Source organism: Babylonia areolata, chromosome 34 (genome assembly GCF_041734735.1).
Source record: "Babylonia areolata isolate BAREFJ2019XMU chromosome 34, ASM4173473v1, whole genome shotgun sequence".
NCBI classification, from domain to species: Eukaryota; Metazoa; Mollusca; class Gastropoda; order Neogastropoda; family Buccinidae; genus Babylonia; species Babylonia areolata.
Genome location: NC_134909.1, coordinates 12,843,423 through 12,852,860, shown reverse-complemented (window position 1 = coordinate 12,852,860; position 9,438 = coordinate 12,843,423). Strand labels below are relative to the sequence as shown.

Sequence of the window (9,438 nt, the reverse complement as noted above, 5' to 3'; positions counted from 1 at the left end):
CAATGCACTTTTAAATCCGATTAGTTTATCATCAGGAACGAAGCACAATTTTACTGTAAGAATTCTGTCGTCGTGTTCAAATTATCTTCCAATAAAGCATTACTTTAAAAAAAAAAAAATTCTTTTGACAAACATGCAGCATTGTAAAACGAAAAAGACAAATCGTTCGTGCTTGTGGACGTGGACACACACTCTAGTACATGCGCACACACACACACTGACCTCAATGAATATGCAGTCCAAGCCACCCAGCCAACCATTCACGAACCTGACGCTTTGCCAAGGGGGTTCCGTTTTCCAGCTGGGCTTCCTGTGTAAAAAAAAAAAAAAAGACGCATGATAGTTTTGAAATTTCTCCAATAATCGAAAAATGTCCGCTGTTTATTTTACGATAGTTCCCCGACCTCATTTCGATTTTAACTCCATCTTTATCTTTTGTTGCTGTCAGCCCTGCCGACCGACCCCACAGGGTCATAAGAAGGCTGAACAACTGTAAACATCGGTCCCAAAGGGGAGGGGAGGAAGGCACGAGTACAGTCATATTCGTGTACATACATTTAGGACATTTTGATGGAAAATGAATTGTTTTAAGACAAAATATGTCATTAATGTTTCTTGCATCTGTGGTGCTCACACAACAGCCGATCACATACCAACTTGCGATATGTGTAAAGTCTCACATCCCTGAATTGAAATCATCTTCAATGTTGACGATCTTCAGCAGTCCATTGCTAATGTATGACTTTTTCAACTCCTTGCTAAGTAGCCCAGTTGGTTCGCTGTTATAGTTGTTAGTTTTTCATTAGAAATATGTTATATTGTTATGCCTTTTTTATGTTTTTTTTTTTTTTAATATTTAAAACAAAACATATCAATCATTTTCTGTATGTAACACACGCGCGCGCGTACACACACACACGCTTTCACTTATTCGCATGCGTACACAGTAATCCCCCCCCCCACCCCCCACCCCCGGGGCCCCCTCCACCTACCCGATTTTTTTTGTCCTACCCTCGTCTAATATCACTTAAAGTGAAAAGACGTTAAACTAAAGAACGGACGAAGCATTTAGGACATGCCTCTGGTGTCACCAGCCCGTCAATTTTTCACCAGTATGTTAAAATAATTAGATAAATAAATAAACTAATCTGGACGTAAACCTAACAATGCCTTTTAAACAAAAATCACACATGATCACATCTAATGATATATAGAAAACCAAACATTGTCAACGGGCACCTCACATGTTCCATGTGCATAAAAATAGAAAATAACATAGTAAGATAGTAACTTGAGAGTGCCCAACCAAGTCCAGAAATGTACAATAGATATATTCAAGGCTGTTTTTTTGACTCACTTGTGTAAACAAAGTGAGTCTATGTTTTAACCCGGTGTTCGGTTGTCTGTGTGTGTGTGTGTGTGTGTGTGTGTGTGTGTGTGTGTGTGTGTGTGTGTGTGTGTGTGTGTGTGTGTGTGTGTGTGTGTGTGTGTGTGTCCGTGGTAAACTTTAACACTGACATTTTCTCTGCAAATACTTTGTCAGTTGACACCAAATTTGGCATAAAAATAGGAAAAATTCAGTTCTTTCCGGTCATCTTGTTTAAAACAATATTGCACCTCTGGGATGGGCACAAAAAAAAAAAGAAAAAAAAAGAAGCCTAATTATATGCAAACTGCATTTACTGTTATATTTATATTTTTTGTATTCTCTAAACTTGGTACTTTGATCTGATATTCTAACACAACAACAAGAGGAGTCATTATTATCATTTTTTGTTCAAACAGGAACTTCTTTTGCTAAGCATGGAAGTTTTATTTATTTTGCAAACGTTTTGGTGCAGATAGTAAAAAAGGGAAATTACTCTGTAATTAATGCTAGGGGACATAATTTATCACAAGTGAGGGGGGGGGGGGGGGGGGGGGGCAGGGGGTAGACAATGAAATTTCGATCACAGATTTTCCAGAAGGTAGGGGTACTGTTTATACTGAAAGAGGCCCCGGTATGCCCACAGGGAACACAGATTCATAATCTCTAGCGCGTTCATAGTGTTACAGATTCCACACAGATATCTATCTTCATTTAGTTGGCAAAAAAGAAGTTAAATATAAAAAAAGAAGAAAAAAACCTTTAAAATAATAAGCAGAGTATTATCAATCTACATTTTTCTTACTAGTGAACATACACAGGGAAAAGAACTTCAGTTTCCAGGTCATCACAGCCACTTTTTTTTTTTTTTAAACATGGTAGTATTCTGGCTGTTTCATTAAATTTAATATTTGCAGTATTCTAAAAAGCGATCACTATGTTCCAGCTTTCCATGCAAGTCTTGTTTGTAACAAACGTCCATTCTCTGTCGGAACAATTCTATGAAGAACAATTTTTCATCTCACATCCCCACTATGCATCCACACATGGGGGAAATATCTCCAACACTGTTTTATATGAAATGCCCGGTTTCATACACTGTCTTTCTTCGTTCGTGTTTCTTTCAAATGCTTCTTTAGGTAATGAAGTCGGTGTGGGTTTTAAATCTAAACCAGTATTTCATAACAGGGGGAACTATCTATGTATATATACCATGGTGTTTCGGGTTTTCTCAATTACACACAAAAAACAACAAAAAACAACAAAAAACAACAACAACAACAAAAGACAACAACAGGCGAACGGATTTGGTGTTCTCAATAGCTTTAACACGATTTTTCGACTTCAGATAAATGTCACAACAAAGGTTTGACTTGAGCAAGGAACAGTTGAAAGAAAAGGAACATCTACATTACCGAGACTACACCTTTTTCTCCCACCCCGTTACTCTTCGCCCTGCTTGCATACTCAATTAATGGGGGGGGAGAGGGAGGAGTGGCAGATGCCTGACCTACGCAAACCTCAACGCGCTCATCAGGCCTTGAAAGCATCATCATTATTATCCTAGGGAGAAAAAAAAGGTCAATACATTAAAGTAGAGTGATGGGAAACATACGTGGGGCACAAAAGATTGAAACAAAAACATGAAATAAAATTGGTCACGCTCAGTGAACCCGTGCGCACCCACACACACACCGACACAAGCGTGCATATGCACACAAACAGGCAGAGACACTGATGCACAACGCATTAATCTAGTTGAAGGAGTAAAGCCAAAATATTTGCAACTGTTCAGATTTTCTTTTTCCATGTTGCCTCAGGTGACCACATTTTCTTTTTAAACAATTGTTTAAAAAAAAAAAAATCAATTCACTGTCAGCCCAAGACCGTCAGAAGCTGGTAAAATAATCTGATTCTTTAGTCCGGAAGGAGAGAGAGATATATTTTTTGAAGGACAGGATGAATAAAAGCCGTATAAGCTTACTGTTTTACCCTCCGTAAAGATCATTTTCACTTGACAACAACATACGCTTCCTCATTCAGCATGCAAGGTATGTTTCATCCCTGCAGTCACCTGAAGCATGAATCATACTCTCTTCCTGTCACGTTCTGCCCTCTACATCCTTTCACCTGGCCCGTTTCTCGTCTACCCCCCTCCTCTCCCTCCCAACCCCTCTCTCTCCATCCCTCTCTTCCACCCACCCACCTATCCCCTCTCTCTACATTCCTCTCCCCCACTTCTCTCAATCCTTCTCCACCCCCCCCCCCCCCTCTCCCCACCATCCTCATCTGTCGCTCCATCATTCTCCCCCACTCCCCTCTTCTCTCTCCATCTTTCACAATCACTCCCCTCCTCTCTCCATCCCTCTCCCCCACTGCAACCCCCCCCCCTCTCCCCAACTGCACTCCTCTCTCTCTCCATCCCTCTTCACTCCTCCTCTCTCCGTCGCTCTCCACTCCCCCCCCCCCCGCCCCCCCTCCCAAATCCATTTACCCCAACACCCCTCTCTCTCCATCACTCTCTCCACATCCTCTCTTCATCACTCTCCACTCCCCCTCTCGATCTCCCCACACACTCTCTCCATCGCTCTCCACTCCCCCCCTCCCAATCCATCTTCCCCAACACCCCTCTCTCTCCATCACTCTCTCCACATCCTCTCTTCATCACTCTCCACTCCCCCTCTCGATCTCCCCACACACTCACTCTCTCCATCGCTCTCCACTCTCCCCCTCCCAATCCATCTTCCCCAACACCCCTCTCTCTCCATCACTCTCTCCACTCCCCCTCTTCATCCCTCTTCACTCCCCCTGTCTCCATTCCACTCCCCCACCCCCTCTTCTCTATCCCTATCCACTCCACCCCCCACCCCTCTATCCCTATCCACTCCACCCCCCACCCCCCGTCTCCATCCCTCTCCACTCCCCCTCTCGATCTCCACACACACACACTCTCTCTCTCCATCGCTCTCCACTCCCCTCTCCCTCTACCCCACCACCCCTCTCTCTCCATCACTCTCTCCACTCCCCCTCTTCATCCCTCTCCACTCCTCCCTCTCTCCATTCCACTCCCCCCACCCCCTCTACTCTATCTCTCTCCACCCCCCCTCCCGTTCTCCCCACACTCTCTTTCTCCAGCCTCCCTCTATCCCTCTGCACTCCACCCCCTCTCTTCATCCCTCTCCACTCGCCCTCTCTATTCCCCCCCCTCCACCCCTTCTATCTCTCCACCACCGCCCTCCTCTCTCTCTCCATCGATGTGCGAGTTTTACAGAATATTGAATGCTTTTTATTATAGCCCAAGAAAAAACAAATTGTGTGGAGTAATACACATAAGCAATACACGAGAATCACTATCATTCAACACACACACACATATCTTATCTATATATAAATCAATCAATCAATGTATCTGTGTGTGTGTGTGTGTGTGTGTGTGTGTGTGTGTAAAAGAACGTTAAAGTGTCGATTTAAAGGAAACCACACATACAGAAATGCCAACCCCTGCCAAGTGTCTGAAGGAAGAATCAGAAAAAATTGGTGGGAACAGTTTGAGTCTGGTAGGAACACTCGACTCTGAGCTACATCAGCTTGTTCTTTCCTTGCACTCCATAGCTTAATCCACCGGGCACAGACGCCGTTTCACCGAAACTCAACTTGATTTAGTCACATTCTCTCTAGTTCAGGCAAACGGTAAAGCTGATTGGACCACTCAATGCTGTTTCAATGTAAACACGCGTGCGATTAGCTGAGCATCATCACGTGAGACCATGGTTGGTAGTGACCGCCCTGGCCTGGTGGTCGATAGGTCCAGAGTGTCTGGGTAATGTTACGACAGGAAAGCATGTGACCATGCTATGTAGCCGAAAATGAACTCGTCGGAACAATGTCGATGTTGGCGTAACGTCGAAACAAACTGCCGTCGAGCGTTAACAAAATACGACGAAATCGTAACAGTTGGCATCTCTGCACATACAACACTCACAGTCGTACTCATGCAATAATCACAGTAGACACAGACACAGACGAAATAATCACACTTAAGGCTTAAAATATACTGTGATTAAAACATCTCTCTCTCTCTCTCTCTCTCTCTCTATATATATATATATATATTCATTATTCAACAGTATTTCCCCCATTCCTCCCAATTTAGAAGTAATATCACGCATGCATATACTGTGGTATACTTTCTATGGAGTCGTATCATTAGTTAACTATAGTTGTGTAACAGTTCAACTGACTTATGAATAAAACTGTATTTAGTTTTGTTTGTCTCGAGTTTCCACACAGTGAACTGTGAAGCGTTTGCCTTAATGTAGAAGTGAATAATAAATTGCCAGAGCATGACTGCTGTCGTTTGAAATGCACATGGCCTTCTGTCGTATACAATCTTGAGGCATATATTCACTATTTTATTCCACACATTCCTATTCTTTATAGCTAGACAGATAAAACAAATTCAATAAAAGCGTCTATAGAATTCTTGAAGTACTGTAGAATTAACTCTGATGTTTGAGTGTCTGAAGACAACATATGCCGGACTTGCACCTTTTTTTTGTGAATGTTTATGCTAGACGTAAAATTCAGCCTGTGATCAATAATAATGACAGGTATTTGTATTTAAACACTCTTTCGACTTTTAAACTGGTCAGATATGGGAGAGGGATTTTTTTGTCTCTCTAAAATCAACAGTAATTTCTTTGTTTGGATAAGGATTTTTTTCTTGAATAATATTTGTCAATATATATGTTTATTTAGAGCAGATCTGTTTTGCTGCATGCTATCATGCTTTCTTTAAAGAACAGAACCTCTCATTTAAGAATTCACAATGACGAATCTATGTCAATGTTTCTTTTTCTGACATAGCTTTCGTGAAATACATGTTAGTATAGAACGTATCTCTTTCACAACGTGATAAATCAAGCTGAAATGTTTTTATCATTTTCATGTTTGTATTCATCTTAATGTGTTTTACTCTTTGACTTCAACTTTTGACATGTTTATGTGTGTGTTGACTGTGAGCTGAGAGACCGGTGTGGGTGACTATTTTCCGAACGCACAAATATTTTTGATAGGACTGATAGACTACTGCACTGCACTGTATTGTATGCATGTAGGCACGTGTATAATATTCTATCGCAAATATTGTTGCATGCATGTACGTAGGTGGCTGTATGTGGTCTCCCTGCCTGCATCCCCTTTCCAATGCAAACCAGGATAAGGCCTGGTCATTAATCAACGGAACCACACGATTCTGGATCTTTGAAAGCAGAACGCTTTATACGCTTCCGCATGTTGTGTTCAATATTTTAATGCTTATTGTTGTATTAAAAATCGAATAAAAATCGTTCAAAGCATATTTCCTGTATTTCAAAGTAGCAGATTTCTGACCTTTCAAAGTGGCAAATTTATTATGTTTTAAAGCAATATAGTATAGAAGTTTCAGTGCAGCAGGTTTTACAATTGTATATTTCATAAAGTAGCAGACTGTAGATCTGATATATTATCAAGCAGCGGATTTAATATCTTTCAAAACACAAGATCTCATGTCGTTCCAAACAGCGGATTTTTATATGTTATAAAGCAACAAATATCACATACTTCAAAACAAAAGACTGTATATGTTACAAAGCAACAGATTTCATATTTTAAAACAGCAGATTTTATTTTGTTATATCTTTCAAAGCAGCATATTTTGTATCTTTGTGGGTTTTTTTTTTTTTTTAAGACAGGTTTCATAACGTTCGACAAAAGAGTATTATCTTTCAAAGCAACACACACACACACACACACACACACAAAGCAACATATTTTTATATCTTTCAAAGCAGCAGATTTTGAGATTTCGTATCTTTCAAAGCACATGAATCTACATCTTTTGAAGCAGCTAGCAGAACTCATTTCTTTCAAAGGAGTAGATTTGCTGTCGTTCACAGCAGCATATATCTTTCAAGGCAGCCGATTGATATCATTCAAAGCAGCAGATTTTGTATTTTTCAACGGACACGAGTTTCCAGTTAAAACTGAGGAGTCAAACGCTTCATTAAAATCTGGTCACGCGAGTATCCTAGGAATAAACTTCCTCGTAGTGTACCACGACTAACGAGATCATACAATATGATCAATATTACCTGCTTTGGAGTGATTTTCAAGGTATATGCCTGTTTGTTTTTCTTTGGCCTGTTCTCAACCTGTATGCTCATCAATGAAGAGCTATAACCCTAAGATAAAACAGAGCTTGCAGGTCAGGATGTCAGTCACCACCTTTTATTTGGATTTCTTTCTTTTTATTTTTTTCATTTAAAAAAAAAAACCAACAACAACAAAAAACAAACCAAACATTGCCTTCGTTCTGCAAAATGAAGAATTAAGCCGTTTATTTTTCTTTTCAAATACAGATATGATTCGAAAAGTAGTAACTGCACTTCAAACTCGTGCAACACTGGGTTCTTCAGTCAAAGGGTTAAGAGGATTGTAGTCAGTGTTGGTGTTAAGTAACACACAACACGCCCCCCCCCCCCCCCCCCCCCACAAAAAAAAACCCTCCCACCACCCCCCGAGCTCTAACCCCCTCCCCCCCCACACAACTACCATCTCAACTACCCTAAAAACACAAAAGGGCTTTAATTAAGCTTTGGGAGTGGAAGGGGATGGAGCTTGTTCCATTCAGAAAAATACACAGATATAAGAACAATCATACTTATCACGTAGCAACCTTGACGTGGGGAAAAAGATGCATAAAAGATCATAATTATTACTTAGCAACCTTACTGATAATGACAAATCTCCCATTTTTAACTACACTGACACTTTTAAATCTCTCTGCTTTCAAGTACACTGACACTTTCCTTCCTGCTTTCAAGAAACACACACACACACGCACAGAGTACAGGGTCAACAATTTCTTATGCAGTAATTTTCAGTAATGAAAGCGCCGTGGGAGAATCGGTTAAACTTTGGACTTTTGATACAGTGTTCACCAGTGATCAGAGTCTGTGGACCCCTTTCGACATGGTGTTGTGCCCTTGGTTTTTAAAACAATGCTTTTATGTCACATCTTTTCCTGTATTTGACATCATACATGGGCTTTCTTCCGTGCACTCATCCACAACGTGGTGTTTTTTGTTGTTGATTTTTTTTGTCCAGTGTCACTTTTTCAAGTTAATTAAGCTGTCCTATTTCCAACTAAAGAGAGCTGCTATCGTGCCTGTCTTCCATTTTCTTCAACCAGTTTCTCCGATATAAAAGAAATACAGCTTTTAATACTCAATAAATGGCCATCCCACCCCACCTCCCTCCTTTCTCTGGGCCTAAGATACGTCATCCGTTGTCACTTACCGATCCCCCCCGCCCTTCCCACCCCACTCCCTCCGACGTTTTCTCTGGGCTTGAGACCGACGACACGTCTTCCGAGGTCAGCCTGCCGACCCCCCCCCTCCTCCATCCCTCTACCCCAAGGTCGCGTGCATAATGATAGGGTCTACAGCACACGGATCACCGCTCATCGTCTAATCAATGGAATGCGGAGCAAAATAAACAAACAAATCAATCCCACTGCAAAATAAACACCAAACCAGACCTGTGTGCGACCGTAACCCTCGATTCTTTTTTTTGCTTCAAAACTCAAAAGTGAGTGCTCCATCAATCAAGTCCATCCATCAATCAGAGACCAAATAATCCCTGTTTAACACAGGCTGGAGACATCTTTGAGGTACAATTCTTTTGACTGTGTCTATTTATTTTTAGTTCATTCAATTCATCTATGCTGATGTTTTACACAAACCTGTGGCCTGATCAGCGAGCTGGGTTCATGCAAATATCAGGCTGTGGCGTAGCGTAGCGTATATGGATTAGTCCGGATCAGTCCTAACGTTTTGACACTTTCTTGAAACCGAAGCACAGGCAGGTAGGAAACCTACATACGACGCAAGAGAGTTTAATTGTCAGGCCATTCGCCCATACAATGGAGTGAGCATAGTATGGGGTGGGTGGGAGGGGGGAAGGATGAAAAAAAAAAAAAAAAAAAAAAAAAATATATATATATATATATATATTCATCGATATGGAATCGC

The 9,438-nt window shown here is 41.2% G+C and overlaps 2 long non-coding RNA genes across 4 annotated transcripts in view; one reads left to right on the top strand and one right to left on the bottom strand.

The window, feature by feature from the left end:
* The window catches only part of LOC143277554 (uncharacterized), a 617,781-nt gene that overhangs the window by 78,473 nt on the left and 529,870 nt on the right, over window positions 1-9,438 (bottom strand). For all 3 annotated transcript variants that reach the window (XR_013053759.1, XR_013053758.1, XR_013053760.1), the window contains one exon: window positions 223-310. This is a non-coding gene — a long non-coding RNA (uncharacterized LOC143277554). The remainder of the gene's footprint in view (window positions 1-222; window positions 311-9,438) is intronic.
* Window positions 1-9,438, top strand: part of LOC143277555 (uncharacterized) — a 45,683-nt gene that overhangs the window by 10,092 nt on the left and 26,153 nt on the right. The window lies entirely within an intron of this gene.